Here is an 18917-nt window from a genome sequence, read left to right as displayed (position 1 = left end):
TATATGCGCAAGGTGGTTTAGCTCTTGTCTCCCAACAGACAGTCAGGTTAGGAATGTGGAATTTTTTCATGTTGCTGGTGATGACTGACCTACTCTTTTTACAGATATCATGGGATCTTCAACCTCGACCAATGAACAATGCCAGCAGATGTGACACCCAGTTTAATGTCCATCTGAGGGACAGCACACATACTCACGTCTCAGTCTGCATGTGAAACACAAGGATGGGAGTTTATTGTTGGCTCAGAATTCAAACCCAAGCTGGACAGTTCAAAGGTGACTTTGCATTTATCTGGGCTATCCTGCCATCCCATGTTACCTCGTAGAACAAATTAAAATATTGTATTTCATTTATTTTTTATGCCTTCATACAAAAATATGCAATTTGGTGTCTGTCTGTCTGTCTGTCTGTCTGTCTGTCTGACAGTGATACATTCGATCATTACTTATCTCATCTCAACCAAACTTGCCAGGGGAACTGGGGATCACTCGACAAGGGTTGTACCTATTTAATTTGGCCCATTCCCCAAGGGTGTTTTTCACCTTGGACAAACTTCGTGTCAAAGTGTATAAATAGCTTATTGTGGGCATTCCATGGGGCACAGGCACACTTACAGGAAATAAAAATTATTTCAACCACAAACTATCCCGTTAATTCTGCCAAATGTATTATCACCTTTCTGAACGTATGATCACCTTTTTAAACAGTCGCTACTGTTAAACAGAAAGAAATTTGGAGAAAACTCGACATCCTTGAGGCATTATATGTGCTTATAGATCTACATAGCATACAGACTAACAGATCTGAGCTGTCTCAACTTGCTGGGCCTCGAGCTAGGCCTCCAGCTAGGCCTCGAGCGAGGCTACTAGTTGGGCAACAATGATCGTTAACTAATAAAGGTGCTTAAATGAGTCTTTGCGCATGAATGATGTATCCCATTACCTGTGCGTTTTTTCAAGCCATCAGATGATATGTGGTTGTTTATAACTTACTGTATATCTTGTAGCCTCATATATGATTTATCCCAGCCTTGGCTTTAAGTGTGCCACGCAGTGTTGCCCCGACACCCATACGGCTCAATTGTGATCTTTATTCGATGTATTCCCCAACTGCTAATGGTCACTAGCATTGTTTAATTCTCACTTCAGGAGAACTTGGACAAAATTGGATCCACTTACACATAGGTAATGTATTCGCTAAGAGTCGCTGGTTCGCACACTTACCAGAAGTACAAATTATTATAACCATAATTATTATAACCAGTGGCCAATTTCTGGTGACAAACATCATCATAATTCTTCAAACATCCCCATCCTGCACTGCTTCCCAAAGCTCTGGCAGAGACAGCTTCGTTGCAGCCTTTACCCCATTCATCAGGCGAGTACAAGGTTTGCCTCTTCCTCTTCTTCCTTCAACCATACCCAGTATAGTTTACCTCTCCAGACTTTCCTTTTCTGCACACATGATGTGTCCAGTTTATGACAGTTTGTCTTTTACCATCAGTGTTTATAATGTACATGGTGGTCTAATTTCTGCAAACACTGATTTATTTGTTCTTCTTCCAGTCCATGGAATTTTTAACATCAGTCTTCAACACCAAATTTCAAAACTATCAATCTTCCTGTCTTTATTTTTCACTGCCCATGACTCACCTCCATACATTGCAACGAGAAATACCAGAACATTCACCAACCTCCTCTTGGTTTGTTTTGTCACATCTTTGTCAATCCTGACATTGCTGGTCCCCCCAACTCTAATCATCTATTAATTTCTCATACGCCTTCTCCACTCATTTCAATCTTAGAACCCAAGAAGATAAAACTTTCCACTATTTCCACGTGATCGTCTCCCAATGTGGACATGTCCATTTTCTCAGTTGACAAGATTTTAGTCTTTTTTTAGGTTTAAATAAAGATCAGATTTTTCACTTTCATTATTCACTGTCTGCAACAGTTTCAACATGTCCTATTTACCTTCTGCCAACAGAGTGGTATCATCAGCATACCTTAGGTTGTTAATACATCTTCCACCAATCCCAAGTATGCCTGGTGTTGGCTTAATGGTTAGGGTGGTAGGTGTGGGATCCCATGATCCTGAGTTCAAACCACACTCAGTTGTTGAATTAATACCAGGTGAGGTTGACTCTGCCTGTCATCCTTCCAAGGTTGGCAAAATGAGTGCTTGCATGCTATAATATTGTGCTGGAGTGGCGACCTGTCCAGGATTCTGTCCAATGGCCAAGGAGACTGCTTCAGCAGCACCAATGCTCTGCACAGAGTATCATCCCAATGGATGGATGGAATCCCAAATCCAGCTTCAATGTCATCCAAGTTACATTTTTTGGTCAAAATTAAGATAACCAAAAATTAATTGATCAATTCTATCTGATGATAATGGCATAATGATGATATTAAAACTGGAGAGTTCATAGAACACCTTGCTTTACGCTGTCTTGAAAAATATCAGTGAGGTCTGCGATTGGAAAATTTGATTGGTCGTGATGATGGTAAATGGAGTAATATTTTGTCTATGTACATCCTGCTAAATGGAAGGGTTTTGAAATTGCTAAGAAGGCGATTTGTGTTATACAGTGTTCAAGTATATAATTCAATTGAATGTTTTAGATTTTAGAGGTTGTATAATTTTTTTTGAGTTTAGCACCATTGATGCAGTGTCTTTTACACCACCTTATTTAACACGTCACATTGGTAATTTGTGCCTTTTGTTTGTACCCTTTATGACATTCTTAAAAGGTTTCCTGTTTGGAATGATTTTCAATTTTGTTTCACTGCCAGACAGGCAGACAGAGTAAAAAATATTACCTTACTTCTCTCTGTACATGTGCGATTTGGCATGCTAGCACCCTAAATAAATTACAAATTTATTCCTGAACCTTCATCGAATGTCAGGACTGACCAGCCGATTCGTGAAAGAATTTGACAAAGCTTCCCTTGCCCAACTCCACATTGAATGTGTGGATAATTGTTGCCATTACATAATAATAATAATAACAACAAGAAAAAGAGCAATCAGAGATTGCAGACCCTCGCCAAGACTTCTTTTGAGTGTTGTATTTTTATAGGTTTTAGTGTAAATTAAATATGGCTGCCAAACCATGTGACCGATGACATCATGTGTGTGAACATTTTGTTCCTCATGGACAGGCGGTCATACATGTAAAGTTTCGTCTTGATCTGTTCAGCCATTTCAGAGAAGATTTTTGAAGGTTATTTTTTTTTTACAATATGGTTGCCGAATCATGTGACCAATGACATCATCAATTTTTTTTTTCTGTTGATCATTTTATCCTTAAATGACCCTCAAAATATTTCATACTGATTGGATGTGGTGTTCTACATATGCAATTATGACGTCATGAAAAATTACACTCATTCCCCATGAGGAGTACTTGCTATGTGCCGTTTCAATTTTTTTCCTTGGTGCGATTTCAGAGATAGAGGTCCAAAGATTTTTCATTTTTCCAATATGGCTGCCACACCACGTGACCGATGATGTCATAATTATCATTAGAACATTCTACATGAGTAGTCACACCAATGGTGAATATGTTTACCATAAAATTAGTAGGTGGTTGAGTTCATCAACCTCATATGAAAATGTTTTTCAAATTTCAAGTCGATCGGATGAAAATTGTGGATTTGAGAAATGTTGGCCCAAATTGGCCTTTTGGCCGATGTTGATCTCAAAATTAATAGGTGGTTGAATTCAGTGATCTCATGTACAAATGCTCTTGAAATTTCAAGTCAATTGAATGAAAATTGACAATTTTAGAAACAATTTATAAATTTGACCTATTTTGGGTTGACCTTATGGCTGATATTGACCTTTTGACCTAAGATAGCCTCAAAAGTAATAGGTGCTTGAATTCACTGACCTGGTGTGCAAATCCTGTTCAAATTTCAAGTCAATCGGATGAAATTTGAGGATTTTAGAAAATTTGGTTCAAATTTGCCTATTGGCCGATGTAGACCTTTTCCGTCGACCAAATTTATGAAACTTCGATGCGGGACCGTCACGGGGTCGGTGACATTATTCTCTGAACATTTCAGAACGAACGGTTGGGCGGTTTGGGTTGGAGGCGAGCAGACAGACAAACAAACAAACCAGAATTTCGTTCATAGAATGAAAAATCTTGCCCAACCGAAGCACGTGAAGCGCAAACTGAAACAAATACTTGTGACACATTGATCAGACTCTATCGCTCGGCGTATAGAGACTTGTGGAAAGAGTCTTGATAATGATCTAAAGATTAATCTTAAGATTGAAAACTACCAATAATATATGGATGCTAGAGAACGTTCTGTTATCGCAGGAAGCATTTTTGGTTCCTTGACAAACTACAGATCTGGAAAGCGCTCATCAAGGGCTTTCATATGAGGTATTACTCGATATGGTACCTAAGATTTGAAAAATTGACCTTGGGGTCAAAACATTTCGACCTCAGGCGCTAACCATGAAGGTCAAGGCCGATCTCCACCAAAAACTTATCAGCTGATCGCTAAACCATATGCTACATTCCTACAAAGTTTTGAGAAGATTCGATCAAAATTACTCCCAAAATTAGGGTTTCGTTGAACTCCATGATTTACCACAAAGTGACCTTGACCTTTGACCTTGACCTTGACCATTATGTGTGCTGAAGGGTATTCCAATAATACTATGATATGTGTAACCACAAGATATTTCAATGAGAATTGCGCTCTACAGAGTGATTTAAAGGCGAAAAATAGGCGACGACAAACACTTTTATGAAACAAAGTGACAAACAAACAAAGAAATAAATAAATAAACAAACAAACTAACTTACCGACTGATACAATCTTGCCGAAAATTTCGGCAAGATTAACAAATACACACAAACAAACGGAGGTGATCAACATACTTGTGAAAAAAAAAAATTTTTTTTTTTTGTCAAGTAACAAACGGAGTTATAACTGAGTACTACTGCCTTCCTTCGGCGCCCGGCCTAATAGTCAGGATACTATGCAATCCCGTGGGATTTTGATGATTAGAAGATCCCACCTATATGAATGTGTTAAATAGGTACCAAAGAACATGAAAAACCATGTTGGCAATTTTGAAAGTGTTGCAGAGGGCAACAATCTTGGATTTCAAAATGGCCGCCATTTTATACCTATATTTGCCCTGAATGTGGATATGAATGTCGTAAAAAGCTGTTTTTTTGTTGTAAAATCTACATTTATCAAGACAAACAATTAGTGAAATACACATTTCTTGTGAACAGCTGAAATTCCATTAAAATTTGCAGCCATATTGAGTTTCAAAATGGCCACCTTTATGGCTTATTCTTGAATATATGTATATATTATCATTTCAGTGACAGTGACGCGCTTAACATGGTACAGATGATCACCCCTATCAGCCTATCTGAATATAATATAGGTACCAAAGAACATGAAAAGCCATATTTACAGTTTTCGTGTTGCAGAGGGCAGCCATCTTTCATTTCAAAATTAGTGACAAACAATTAGTGAAATACACATTTCTTGTGAACAGCTGAAATTGTATTCAAAATTTTCAGCTATATTGAATTTCAAAATGGCCACCTTTATGGCTTATTCTTGAATATATATGTATATATGTATATGTGTATATATATATATATATATATATATATATATATATATATATATATATATATATATATATATATATATATATATATATATATATATATATATATATATATATATATATATATATATATATATATATATGTGTGTGTGTGTGTGTGTGTATATATATGTATATATATATATATATATATATATATATATATATATATATATATATATATATATATATATATATATATATATATATATATATATATATATATATGTGTGTGTGTGTGTGTGTGTATATATATATATATATATATATATATATATATATATATATATATATATATATATATATATATATATATATATATTGTCATTTCAATCACAGTGACGCGCTTAACATGGTACAAAAGATCACCCCTATCAGCCTATCTGAATATAATATAGGTAGAAAAGAACATGAAAAGCCATATCTGCAGTTTTAGTGTTGCAGAGGGCAGCCATCTTTCATTTCAAAATGGACGTATTAAGGCCTATTGTTGCTATAAGGCCATGAATTTTCTATGAGGTTAGGCTAAGTTTCGTAGTTGAACATACACTTATCAAGTCAAGGAATGAATACATGAAAATTCAAAATGACCGCCAATATGACATCAATATTTCATCCTTTTGAGTCAGTCATACATTTTCCATACTACATGCTAGTTGTGTGGTTGGTTGCCAGAGTTTATTGCCTGCTTCAATCCTTGTGGAAGTTACAATAACTCATCTTCACTATCACTATCCTCCTCTTCATCATCTGAGAGAACTGTGTCTTCTGAGTTGTCACATGATTCTGAGTCCTCACTACAGCTACAAAGATCTGTGCAATTCAATCCATTCCTTCTGCATTTGCAGCGATTACTTGAACATCATGTCTTTGCACAGGAACATTTCACCAGATCAATTACTGCTTGCGGAGCAGGCGGCAAGGTTGTCATGACTGGTTTATATTGGCCATCTACCAAATTCCAACCACATTCCAGCGATTCTGGCAGGTCTGGATTTGCAATGATGTCATTAGTCCAAATCATGGCCTGGTAGTGCGGTCTCAAGATGGCATTACGCAGCGCAGCTTGGGTTGGAGGTAAACCTTCTGATTGAGCTTGCTTCTTCTTGAATAGCCACCACCTTACATCAGCGACATTCAACAGCTCTGTGTTAGGGAGATAATGTAATGACCTTTCTGACCTCAGCAGTTTTAATCGAAATATACGGCATTTTTAAACACCTTGTAGCTGGGCGACAAATGCCGCCTTCCGTCCCTGACTGCGAAATTAAGCGGGCGACAGATGCCGCCTACTGTCTCCAATTGGTTAAGTAGCATGAGCATTTGTAGTTTAGATTGCATCTGTTTTGTGAAATTAGGTTTTTATCATTGTGTAAACTTACATTATCTATGTGCTATTCATGTTCTCTATATTTATATATTCAACATAAACAGTGATGTCATGTAAACTTACCATCAAGTTAGTTGTTTGTTGGCTTGTTGAAATAACAATGGGTCAGTAAACGTCTGTTCAATAACATGTGGTGATTGTCAGATAAAGGCAGCCTGTACCCTCAATGTCGCCCTCGACAACATGTGTTCACTTACAGATACCTAGTTGCGCCACATTTCAGAACTTGGAAAAGGAAGTCCATTATGAAAAATATAGCCCGGGTAGTAATGTCCAGACCTATGTTTTTGTTGAAAACCTAGAAACGTATGCCCTAAATTCAATTAGCCATGAGTGATTTTATGTAATATGTGAAATTGCAAGCCAATAACGGCAGCTATTTTAAATAGGGCACATACCAAATTGCAATAAATAAGTGTGTGTATTTTGAATTGTTATCTAACATTAAACTCTATTCCTCTTGTATAACCTTAGGTCCTTACTGCGTATTTTTCCATGCAAAAAATCCTGAGACAGTTAAAGCTCATATTTTAAATGAAATATCAAATTTGGCAACCATTTTGGAAAACAAAATGGCTGCCATTCATTTATGTACCACTGGCAAATCCAAGTGTGCCTCTTTACAACACATTAAGCATCAAAACAGGATAGAAACCACCAAAGTAAGCTTTGTATGATGTTCAAAAGTTCCGTTAACCCTGACAGTACCATTGGCAGACTTGTATACATTAACTCTATGGCAGTTGTGAAAGTCAGTCACAAAAGGGTTAAGGTAAAAAAAGAGAGAAATTGAAATCCAAGATGGCCACCATCTGCAACACTTCCAATTTTGCCAACATGGATTTTCTTACTCCTTGGGACCTAAATAGTCTACCTCGGTAGGTGGCATGTTCTAATCATTTAAATCCCACGGGTCTTTATATCACAACATAGTCCCCCTGACTATAAAAATATTTTCATACTAGTAAAGATGCCCGTCTTGGACGGGCGTCACTGGCAACATATGGTAAAAGACAGATAGCATGAATGTATTTTAAACAATATATTATATCATTTTTATCCATTGATAATTATCATTCAGGTTTTCCCCTTCGACTGTCCTGCAGTCACTCCACTTCGATGACATTACCACGTAGTTTAGTGACTACACAACGTGTACCATTCATGAGTTCCGGAGGATCTATAGAGCGCATTAAAATTTCAGGGCACCCTACTTTAAAGTGATCCAAAAGGCCGGATCAGTTTCGTCTACATACTCATATCTTGTAGATTTTAGCTGATTCTGAAACTGTTAACAGCATGTCGATCGGATGGTTCTGTTATTTTTCTACGGTAGTAAACAGAAGTACGACTTAAGCCTGTACGCCACTATGCGGAGACCCGAGGACCTAATATTTCACAACAAACTAAAAACTCACAAAATTTGAAGATATTTTAAATTAACAATTTATTATAATATCAATTAAATATCATTTTTATCCATCGATAATATGAATTGTTCTGTACAACTATAGTTGTTCTCCTGGGATCTGCGCATCCATCCACGATCTATGTTCTAATGAAGTGCAGAAGGAATAATAAAAACAGCACCGTGCGGGAGTGTAGGTAATCTCTCCAAAGCTCTCGGAAAGCCTTAAAATGCATCACGATCGGTTTGATTGTGAACAGATATACGGACGGACAGACATCGAGATGGGTTTTATGAGGTCATCATGAAGGTACCGCTTGATATTACGCATTGAAATAGAGATATGAATACTCAAGTGAGTTTATTATATGTCTATGATTGATAGCTTATTGACAGCTCAATAACATGAGCAATTTACTATGGCATATAGTGATTAATAATAACATACTCTACAAAAGGTTTTATGAACTCATCTTAGTGGTCCTCTAAAAAATGGGAAACATTTTAATTTCTTTTTTGTACAATAATTCCTCCCATTTTGCAAAAGGAGAACATGAACTGTTTAACTACCATAATCATCAAAACAAATTTTGAGGGGCCTCTTAAGGAAGACAATAATATCATTACTACATATGTCAAAGCTTGTTTCATTTCATGCAGTAACAAAAATCTGATGGTGGAACAAAAAAAGGGGAGTGCCGAAATATTAATATAGATGAAGTTCCATGTTTTCAAAGCTAAATATTTCAACGAAATGGTCAAACATCTTCCAGTAGCCCCAGGGTCACCTATTATTTATAACTTCTTTCAAGAGTCGAGATATTAGCCAAGTCGAGACGTGAAATTATTCCTCGAGGTGTGTGGACAAACCTACATTTTCCTTCAGACTTACAGAATCACTGCTCACCACAATCGTACTTAGATTCTCATGATATATCTTCCGCATGTGAAGATAATGTTTTTAAATCTGAGCATCCATCAACTCAGTGTTCTCTTGTGCCTTTCACACCTATTACTTCCAGGTGGAGAGAACATATAGCTCTTTCTTCTCCTTTATTTGTCGCACTAGTTTGCACTTAGGTCGGAAATACAAAATATATTCGTCCCATCATTTGTGCCCGCATTGTGCCAGTTCCGCCAAAGGGACGAAGAGTCTCAAGGCCATTCTGTGGATCAAATTTCCAACTGGATGAATGCACAGCAGTACTGTATTTGGGAATGGTGGGTCTGCATTGATCTTATCAGTGACTCTCAACAAGGGACAAACAGTGGAGGAGCCACTTGAATTGAGATGCTTGTTAACCCAGTGTGCACTCTCTGGTCAATGGTTTGAGGTCATTTTGATTCTGTTAACAAGCTTTGATCCAGTGGTCAGAGATAGATACTTGGTCGTTGCATAACTGGTAAAGAAAGAGAGAAAGAAAGAAAGAAAAGCAGTTTTTGTTCTTCCAGCCATGATTGTATGGCTTCTTGCTCTGAACCTTCTCATTGTCAGTACTATATGTAAACCTTTCCTTTGATTATATATCAATTCGCTCTTCCATGAGCATTAACTTTTGTTAAAAAAAATACTTTTGACCATACCTTGGGTTTCTTGCTCAATGGACTGAGCTCCCCAATTGTAATCCAAGGGTTACCAGTTCGAATTCCAACCACTTTGGTCAGGCAATGGAAAACCATCCACTGCATTCGGCATACATGTCCTGTCTGTCCTGTAAAGAAGAATGGTGCATTGGATGAATGGATGGATGTGGGAAAGAAGGAATGAATGGAGGAAGAGAAGAAGAAAGGAGGGGGAAGGAGTTTAGTTTTCAAATTATAAACACTGTGACAAAATAGAATGGTTTACAAGCGGCCATATATTTATAAATGTATGTACGCAAGAATGGTGGAATTTTTTGACTCCTCAATAATGGGTTCTCCTTCCCCCTCACCCCTTATTCATCTCTCACCACTTCATACTCCCACACACTCCCCTTCTCCTCCTTTTCTCTCATAATATCTTTCCTTCGCTTCCTTTTCTTAATTTTTAATTTTCTCAATTCAGCACCCCACAGTGTGATCATACATGAATGGCCTGCAAGGGTTGATGGGATTCCCAAATCGTGTAGAAAATGACAAATGAGTGCAAAGGAAGCATGAATAATGCAATAAATGAAATAGGCAAACGATACAACAACGTTTTCAACCTCTGGTTTGAGTCGTGCCATTCCCCGATGAAATGCTGAATGTTGCACGTACATGTCATTGAAATAGTACCTCGATAAATTTGCGTTATATATATAAATATATATATATATATAAATATATATATATATATATATATATATATATATATATATATATATATATATATATATATATATATATATATATATATATATATATATATATTTTGTTGTTGTGGATCTCTGCCACTCCAGCGTGTGGGCGACCGCTTTTAGCTAATTGCGGTCGCGCGCCCACCGACCGTGGCAATCCAGTTGCAGCTTTCGGATCAACGCCGAAATCCAGCTACGGGTGTGTTTTTAACCACACCACAACCTTGTCAATGCTCTGCCCACGTGCTTCAGGGTCGATTGCCGAATTGTCGATTTACCTAATTATTCGTGCTGACAGACTACCGAGAGGTTGTACCTCAACGGGACTTGCTCGGAAATGAGCTGCTTTAAGCAGCTCTTTCCGTCTGCGATTGCCGAGCAGTTTATTATCGCCAAGCCCCGTTGGACCCGATTATTTTATTGGCTATTAATAACCAGCTGTTTATTCCGAATGCAATTATGGCAGTTCAATGGAGGAAGGGACGCAACGAGCAGGTGAATATTCAAACAATGCGGACATTTATTTTCAATGCAGGCACATATGCAATGAATGGGGGTAAGGGCCAAGACACGAGCAATAAGACCTACAGCCATTGTCTATTTATTATTTACATCCACTTATCAACAATTCCACTTATCGGACAAGGCGTCACAGACTTCCATGCAAAAACCCCAGGAAAGAAAAGAGAGAACAGGGCCCGTAGGCCTTTAATGGTCCTCAGAGCTGTGAAGACCGAAGGAGCTCCGCGAGACCGTGCAGGTTACCTGCCACCCTCGTGGTGACTCGCTGGGCGACCCTCGATGTCTCGTCTTCAACATGGCTGCTGGTGCAACGGCGGCTTGGTTGGTCCAGGCCTAGCCGTGCGGCCTGGTTGGTCGGCCCCGGCCGACGATGCCTCAGAGGAGCGAATGGGCCTTGCTCTTTTTGAGTTGATGCTCTTTTAAGAGCCCGCTCACTCCTCAGCGTCGCTCGGACCGTCCCGGGGCCCGATCACTTTCGACCGTTATGTCACTGGCTGGCGACCTCTCTCCGGCTGGCAACTTCGCTGCCGCCTCCACCGACCCACAACTCTGCACTGCACTGCAGGCTTGACTAGACTCCAGGCTCCAAACTCCGAACTGTAGACTCCAGACTCCAGACTGCCGACTCAACTCCGAACCCAGACCTCAACCGATTTATTGGCGTTTCAGCCCGGCCTTTTATTGGGTTCGGGAGGGGGGGTGGTGTTTGGTCTTTCACCTCTGACCCTTCACCCCCGCTGGCTCCGCCCCTTTTGTCATTCTGATCCGATCTTGCCGTCAAACGCGGACGTGGTCGTAATCACCGGCTTTCGCTCCAACGAGGGAGTCCTCGCGTTTGTCGGCAGAGATGCCGTTCATCTGTGGATGCTGTTGCTGGCAGAAAGATGGCGGCGCTTGTAGAGATGAAGGTGAGGAGATGTTGTTCGTTTTTGGATGCCGTCGCTGGCGGAAAGATGGCGTTGTTTGTGGAGATGATGGCGAGGAGATGTTGGCATTTGTGGCGAAGGTGGTGAGGAGATGCTGGCAGTTGTGGTGAAGGTGGTGAGGAGATGTTGTTTAAAATAAAGATAGGAAAGAATAACACTACCTCAAAGATGCACAGCCCGGCACACAAATAATCCCTGTTTGACATCGGTGGGGAAATCTAATCTGGACACACACTTATCGACATAACTGATCTTCGGAGAACCTGAATGGTGATCTGTGAATTTCCACAACCGTAACTATATATATATATATATATATATATATATATATATATATATATATATATATATATATATATATATATATATATATCCTGGTGTTGGCGCAGTGGTTAGGGCAGTGGCTTGGGATCCAAAAGGTCCTGAGTTCAAGCCCCGTTGGGCCACTGAATTAATACACCAGGGGGTTGACTCAGCCTGTCATCCTTCCGAGGTCGGCGAAATGAGCACCAGTGTACTGGGCCGGTGTATGCCCCGGTTAAAATAGGTGTACCATATCCCTGTGTCGTAAGAGGCGACCAGGGTTGCGTCAGGAATGGCATCCGGCGTAAAACATGTGCCAAATCACTATGCGGATCATATGGATGATCCGCTGTGGCGACCCCTAACGGGAGCAGCCGAAAGAAGAAGATATATATATATATATATATATATATATATATATATATACATATACATATACACATATATATATATATATATACATATACATATATATATATGGTATCTATATATACATATATATATATATATATATATATATATATATATATATATATATATATATATATACGGTATCTATATATACATATATATGGTGTATATATATATATATATATATATATATATATATATATATATAGTGTGCAGGGTGTGCTTACACATTGTGTAAGCATACAAACCGTGTCTCCCCATTGTCTCTGGTCGCTCACCTGCATTTTCTTTTTCATTAATTTTTTCCATTCATTTATAGTTTTACTCTAGTAGCTCATGTTGGTTTTGTATGCACTTGTATGTCCAGAGCTAAACTCTTCAAAAATCATCTAATTGAAGGTCATTGAACAATTTTTGGTTGGTAACACATTTTCCACTGACGGCGAAATTGGTGAAATGGCCACGCCCCTTTTTAAGCGAAGTACTTCTACCCGCCATTACTGTATCTCCAGAACCGTTGGACCTAGAAGATTGTGTGACCACTCAAAATGTTCGGAATGGCCACATTATTGGGGGTCAGTAACACATTTCCATGTCCAAAAGTCAATGGTTTTTCAGATATTTTCCAAAAACTGATTTCAACATGTTCCGGACTTCAATTATTCATAATTGTTCCTTCTTCTTTTGTTCAATTACTTGATTCCTGAAGAGTTCAATTACTTGACTCCTGACGATTCTCGGTGGGCAATAATCTGCATTAAAAAGATTACAATTAACCATTGTATTTCTTTGTTGTCGGAGGCGCTAGGTGTTCAAGTGTTAATGAGTTCTCTGATGGCAAGTAATTCTACCTTGGATCCCTGCTTGCTGTTACTATAACATGGTATGATTTCATTATAGTTGAATTATGCACATTAAAATCATCTGAACAAAGTTTTTGAATAATAAGTGCGTCATCTTCAATGAATTTCGCAAAAAAAAATTTTTACAGGAAACTTTAGTGCTTTCAAGGTCAGCAGCCGAAGGGGTTTTTCATGGGATTTCATGCGTTATATGCAACACTGCTTCAGGAAAAACGTTAACAGGTAAATTTCAGATGTAATAGCATCAGAACCCTATTTGGCCACCTGATGAACAATACTTCCCTTACCTCACAATGTCTATGGATGAAAGAGTGTGTACTTATATATGTGTGTATACAACGCCATGCTTGTAAAAATTAAATCTTTGGTACCTTTGGAACACAGGTAGATGGACCCTATTATTCAGCATCAACAATCCATTTTGCACTGGAATCAAACTTCACAACATCTCGACTGGAGCTGATATACCCCAGGAGGTTGTTGACGGATTTCTTGAATGCCTGGAAACTGGTGAGAAGAGTTATCAAGAGTTTGTTGAGACCAGATTTCAGAATATGGAGAAACACCTACATGACACAATACCTACTAACCGCAAGACTGTTTTCGTGAAGCATGCTTCTACACCGTCCACAGCGAAGAAATCGATGGCAAAAAAGATGCTGCAGAAACGATTAGGTACATTGATTATGCCAGAGAAAGAGGGTACAGCATGCTCGAGCTCCTGAAGTATGAATTGATCAGCACATCCCAGTTCCTCACCACTGAATGTAAAGATGGCATCAGATTGAAGAAGCCTGATAAAGCCTCCTTATCGAGAGAACTAGTCAATCAACTTCCAGAGGAGAAAAGGAATGTCAAATGTGATGCTCAGATGATAATAGTGGACTTCATGGCACTTGTGCGAAAACTACCAATGAAATGAAAGATGGGCCTTGACACATTTGGGCAATTGGCTGAGAGTCTTTCCAACAGCATTCTTGCTCAAGGTTCTGAGTCCACAAGAATACATTATTTTTGATTTTTATCAAAAATCATCAATCAAGCAAATGGAACGTGCACAGAGAAGTTCTTCTGAGGAAATCACTATCAGCATTAGGTCTGACAACCAGAAACTCCCTGTCGATCTTGATATGTTCTGCAGCTCAATGTTGAACAAAGAAAGGTTGCAGGAGTATGTCTTCAAGTAGATGCTGCAGAATGTTGTGTCAGAAAAGGAAATTATCTTTGGAGGAGTATATGGGGATGAATGAAGGAAACTGTTAGCTAGCACTGAAACACAGATCGCAGAGCTCTCAAGCAACCAAGAAGAAGCCGATGACAGAATCATGTTCCATATTAATGATGGTGTTGTGAAACACGGGGTTCAATCAGTCTTGGTTGACTCACCTGACACAGATGTCTTTGTCAACCTCATCTTCCACTTCAAGAAAACCTGGCAACTACAAAAGCTGTTTGTAAAACTTGGTAACCAGAAAAACAAGAAAACTGTACCAGTTCACCTGTTAGTTGATCAACTGGACAACAATTTGGTGTCGTTACTCCCAGCCATTCATGCACTTAGCGGGTGTGACAGTACCAGCAAGGTGGGTCCAAAACTGTCTGGCATGAAAGCATCCATGGATCTCTCCCTACTAGAAGGGTTTGGTGGAGAGGAACTGTCACCACAGATGATAAGTAATGCTGGAAAATTCCTTGTGTCTGGATTAAAGAAGACCGACTGTTCCACATTCGATGAGTATCGTTGGGAGCAGTACCACAACTCCAAGAAAGAGCTCGACTTCAACCAGCTTGTGTCCTGTTCTTCAACGCTACGAGAACACATAAAGCGAGCATATATGCAGTGTAAGATGAGTACAAGCTCCAATTCCTGCAGTCACCAAACCAGATCCACGCCAGTATGGTTGTAAAGCAACAGATGTTGGAATTACACCTGTGATACTGGCAGTACCGTGCAGGCCCGATGACCTGTCCCCTCCATGCAAATGTCCAACATCCTGTATGAGTACCAAGACGTGCACTTGCAGAGGAATGAACATAAAATGTGTGGTGTTTTGTGGCTGCAGTAAAAGCAAAAAGTGTAGAAATCCACATAATTAAACTCTAAAATATGGACAATGTGCAAAATTACAACAGGTAATATAATAAAGGGTCAGAACTGTATTGCGTACCATGCTGAAATCAGTTTTTGGCAAATATCTTAAAAACCATTGACTTTTGGACATGGAAATGTATTACTGACCCCCCATAATGTGGCCATTCCGAACATTTTGAGTGGTGACACAACCTTCTAGGTCCAACGGTTCTGGAGATACAGTTATGGTGGGTGGTCGTTCTTTGCTTAAAAAGGGGCGTGGCCATTTCACCTATTTCGCCGTCAGTGGCAAATGTGTTACCAACCAAAAATTGTTCAATGACCTTCAATAAGTTGATTTTTGAAGAGTTTAGCTCTGGACATACAAGTGCATACAAAACCACCATGAGCTACTCTAGTATTTCATTTGCGAATGCTTTCTGATGGTTCTGTGATTTTTTTTTCCAGGTTTATCGGCTTTGATGTTGATTGGCACACAAAATTACCTTGCTTCCCCATTGTCTTGGATTACTCACCTGCATTTCGTTTTCATTTATTTATAGTTTCATTTATGGATGTTGTCCGATGATTCTGTGATTTTTTTTTTCTTCCTGTGTACTCATGTCAATGTCCATCGGCACGCAAAATTTCAGCTTTATATGTCACCCAGAAGGCACCAATCTTTGATATCAGTGAGTCAGTCAGTCAGTGGTTAGAAAGAACTTTATATATTACATACGAGCAAATACAACCCGTCTCTTCGCTGATGGAAACAATAATGGGGGGGGGGGGGAGAAAATGTGACTGAGAGTGAGAGAAGAGGCAGGTGTAAGGTGAGAGGGGGGAGGGGAGGCAGAGAAGATGAAGAAAGGGGAGCTGGGAAGGTGAGAGTGAGAAAGGTGAGAAAGCGGTGGAGGTTGGAAGAGCAACACCTCACCAAATGTTGCTTTTCACTGCAGTCGGGAGAGGTGCATGAGGGAGACACACATATACACACACATATCCACACACATATCCACACACATATACACACACACACACGCACACACACACACACACACACACACACACACACACACACACACACACACACACACAATGAGAGTGACAGAGGTGTGGGAGGAGAGTACTGCATTTTATTAGGAAGGGGGAGCGAGTAGGGGACACATGAGTGAGAAAGAAGGGTGGGGGTGGGGGGAGGTGGAAAAAGAGACAGATGAGGGGTGGAGGTGGGGTTATCAAAGAGAATGTTATGATGCTTAATAATGATCAAACACAAACAAACAAAAAAAAACACGTCAGAACAGCTGAACACACAACAACACAACAAAATTTGTAAAGTAATCCATTGGCACATCTGCAAAAACTTTGATATTCCATTTCCAGAAAATTTGTGGGAAAATGAACCAAAAGCAATCACTGAAAACATGGAAGTACCTTTCAGGCACAACCTTATGATCTCAGCAACGCGTGAACATCAAAAAACAAAGCGTTGCGACCAGATCTCATACTTAGATACAAAAAAGAGAGAAGGCATTGCTAATTGAGGTGTTAATACAAGTGATTTTGGATTAACGATGCAGAAATCAAGAAAATGACCAAATACCAAGACCTCAAGCATGACATAAAAAGATCCTGGAAGCTGAAGAATGCCAAAGTTGTACTAGTGATGACGAAGAACCTCATGGGAATGATGACGAAGAACTCACAGATATATTAAAAACCATCCCTGTTAAAATAACGACAAACTACAGTTGGAAGTCGTCCTGGGCTCAGTAATGATCCTGAAGAGAGCCCTCGGCACAAAACTTTGAAAACAGAAAACCTCACAGCTTGGTCTGTGAATCGTGACCCCTGAATGAAATGAAGTTGGATACTTTGAGCCCACCCTCGGAGGACTCCATTCCACATTCTGAATCCCATATGGAGGTAGAAAAACTAAACACACACCCACACAAATTAGCAAAATTCAATTGAAAAATATGTCAAAGCACAGAACACAAAATGTCGATCTATGCTCTCTGCCTTCACAGCCAGATCATGGCAAACACGTGGTCGGATGGACCATATTATTTTAATCTATGTATTGATGTCGAAGTGAGGGGTGGATTATATTTAAAGGAGATCACACGAAAAGGAAAAACAAAACGATGTCCTGTAAAAATAGCAGATGAGACACCTCCCGAAGCACCCACCGCATAGCACTGCACGGCCCAACACAGGCGGAAGCGTACGTCTGTCTAATCGATGTTCGTTTGAGAGCATGGGTACTTTTACCAAAACGAACAATCAAGCAGCTTGGAGAGCATTCGCCAAGTGGCTTAAGCACTCATGCAAGCACTCAAACAAAACGGTTGATAAGAAACGACTCGTTTGGCACGCGATTAGCAACACATTAAACACACACTCCCAGAGACTCCCGAAATGGCAAATATGTCCGAATTGGACAAATGAAAACTTCTCTTGTAAGTTCTGCTTGTAAGTTCGATTCTGGAGCTTAAATTTTGTAATTCTTCTTTGCTTAAGAGATACTTGTGGTGATCGCATGTGCGGATATAAAATAAAGCAGCGAATGCTGACGTCTGGGTGTTTATAAGCATTGCAATGTACCCAGTGATTTATAGCTATGATTAACAGGCATTTGATATGAGTGAGGACAGTGAAAAAAAAAACTTTATCATCAAGAAATCGTTGCAACCTGTTCCAAGTCGAGGCATGGTTGAGCAGGCCAAAAAACATGGTGGCTTCAGACCCCAGTGAGGTAACCCAGGAAGTGCCTAAAGACCCAGAGTGCGAGGTGGCTGAGGGTCGCCTGATGAGGGATATAATTAAATAATGCCGTTAATTATCTTTACAAAGGGTTTTTTTAATTAAGCCGAACATCCAATTTTCACTCTTGCATTTCCTTTGAGTTTTTTTTGTATGCATGCAAAGTTTCAGGCTGCAAGGTTTTATGGTTTTGGAGCTATGGAGGACACACACACACACACACACACACACACACACACACACACACACACACACACACACACACACACACACACAC

General features: G+C 39.4%; 1 long non-coding RNA gene across 1 annotated transcript in view; it reads right to left on the bottom strand.

The window, feature by feature from the left end:
- The window catches only part of LOC147014710 (uncharacterized), a 69740-nt gene extending 59427 nt beyond the window's left edge, over window positions 1-10313 (bottom strand). The window contains exon 1 of the long non-coding RNA XR_015050873.1: window positions 10039-10313. This is a non-coding gene — a long non-coding RNA (uncharacterized LOC147014710). The remainder of the gene's footprint in view (window positions 1-10038) is intronic.
- Window positions 10314-18917: the final 8604 nt, after the last annotated feature.

This window comes from Eptatretus burgeri, chromosome 13 (assembly GCF_056783735.1).
Source record: "Eptatretus burgeri isolate ZD-2024b chromosome 13, Ebu_testis_v1, whole genome shotgun sequence".
NCBI lineage: Eukaryota > Metazoa > Chordata > Myxini > Myxiniformes > Myxinidae > Eptatretus > Eptatretus burgeri.
This window is presented reverse-complemented; position numbering and strand designations above follow the sequence as displayed.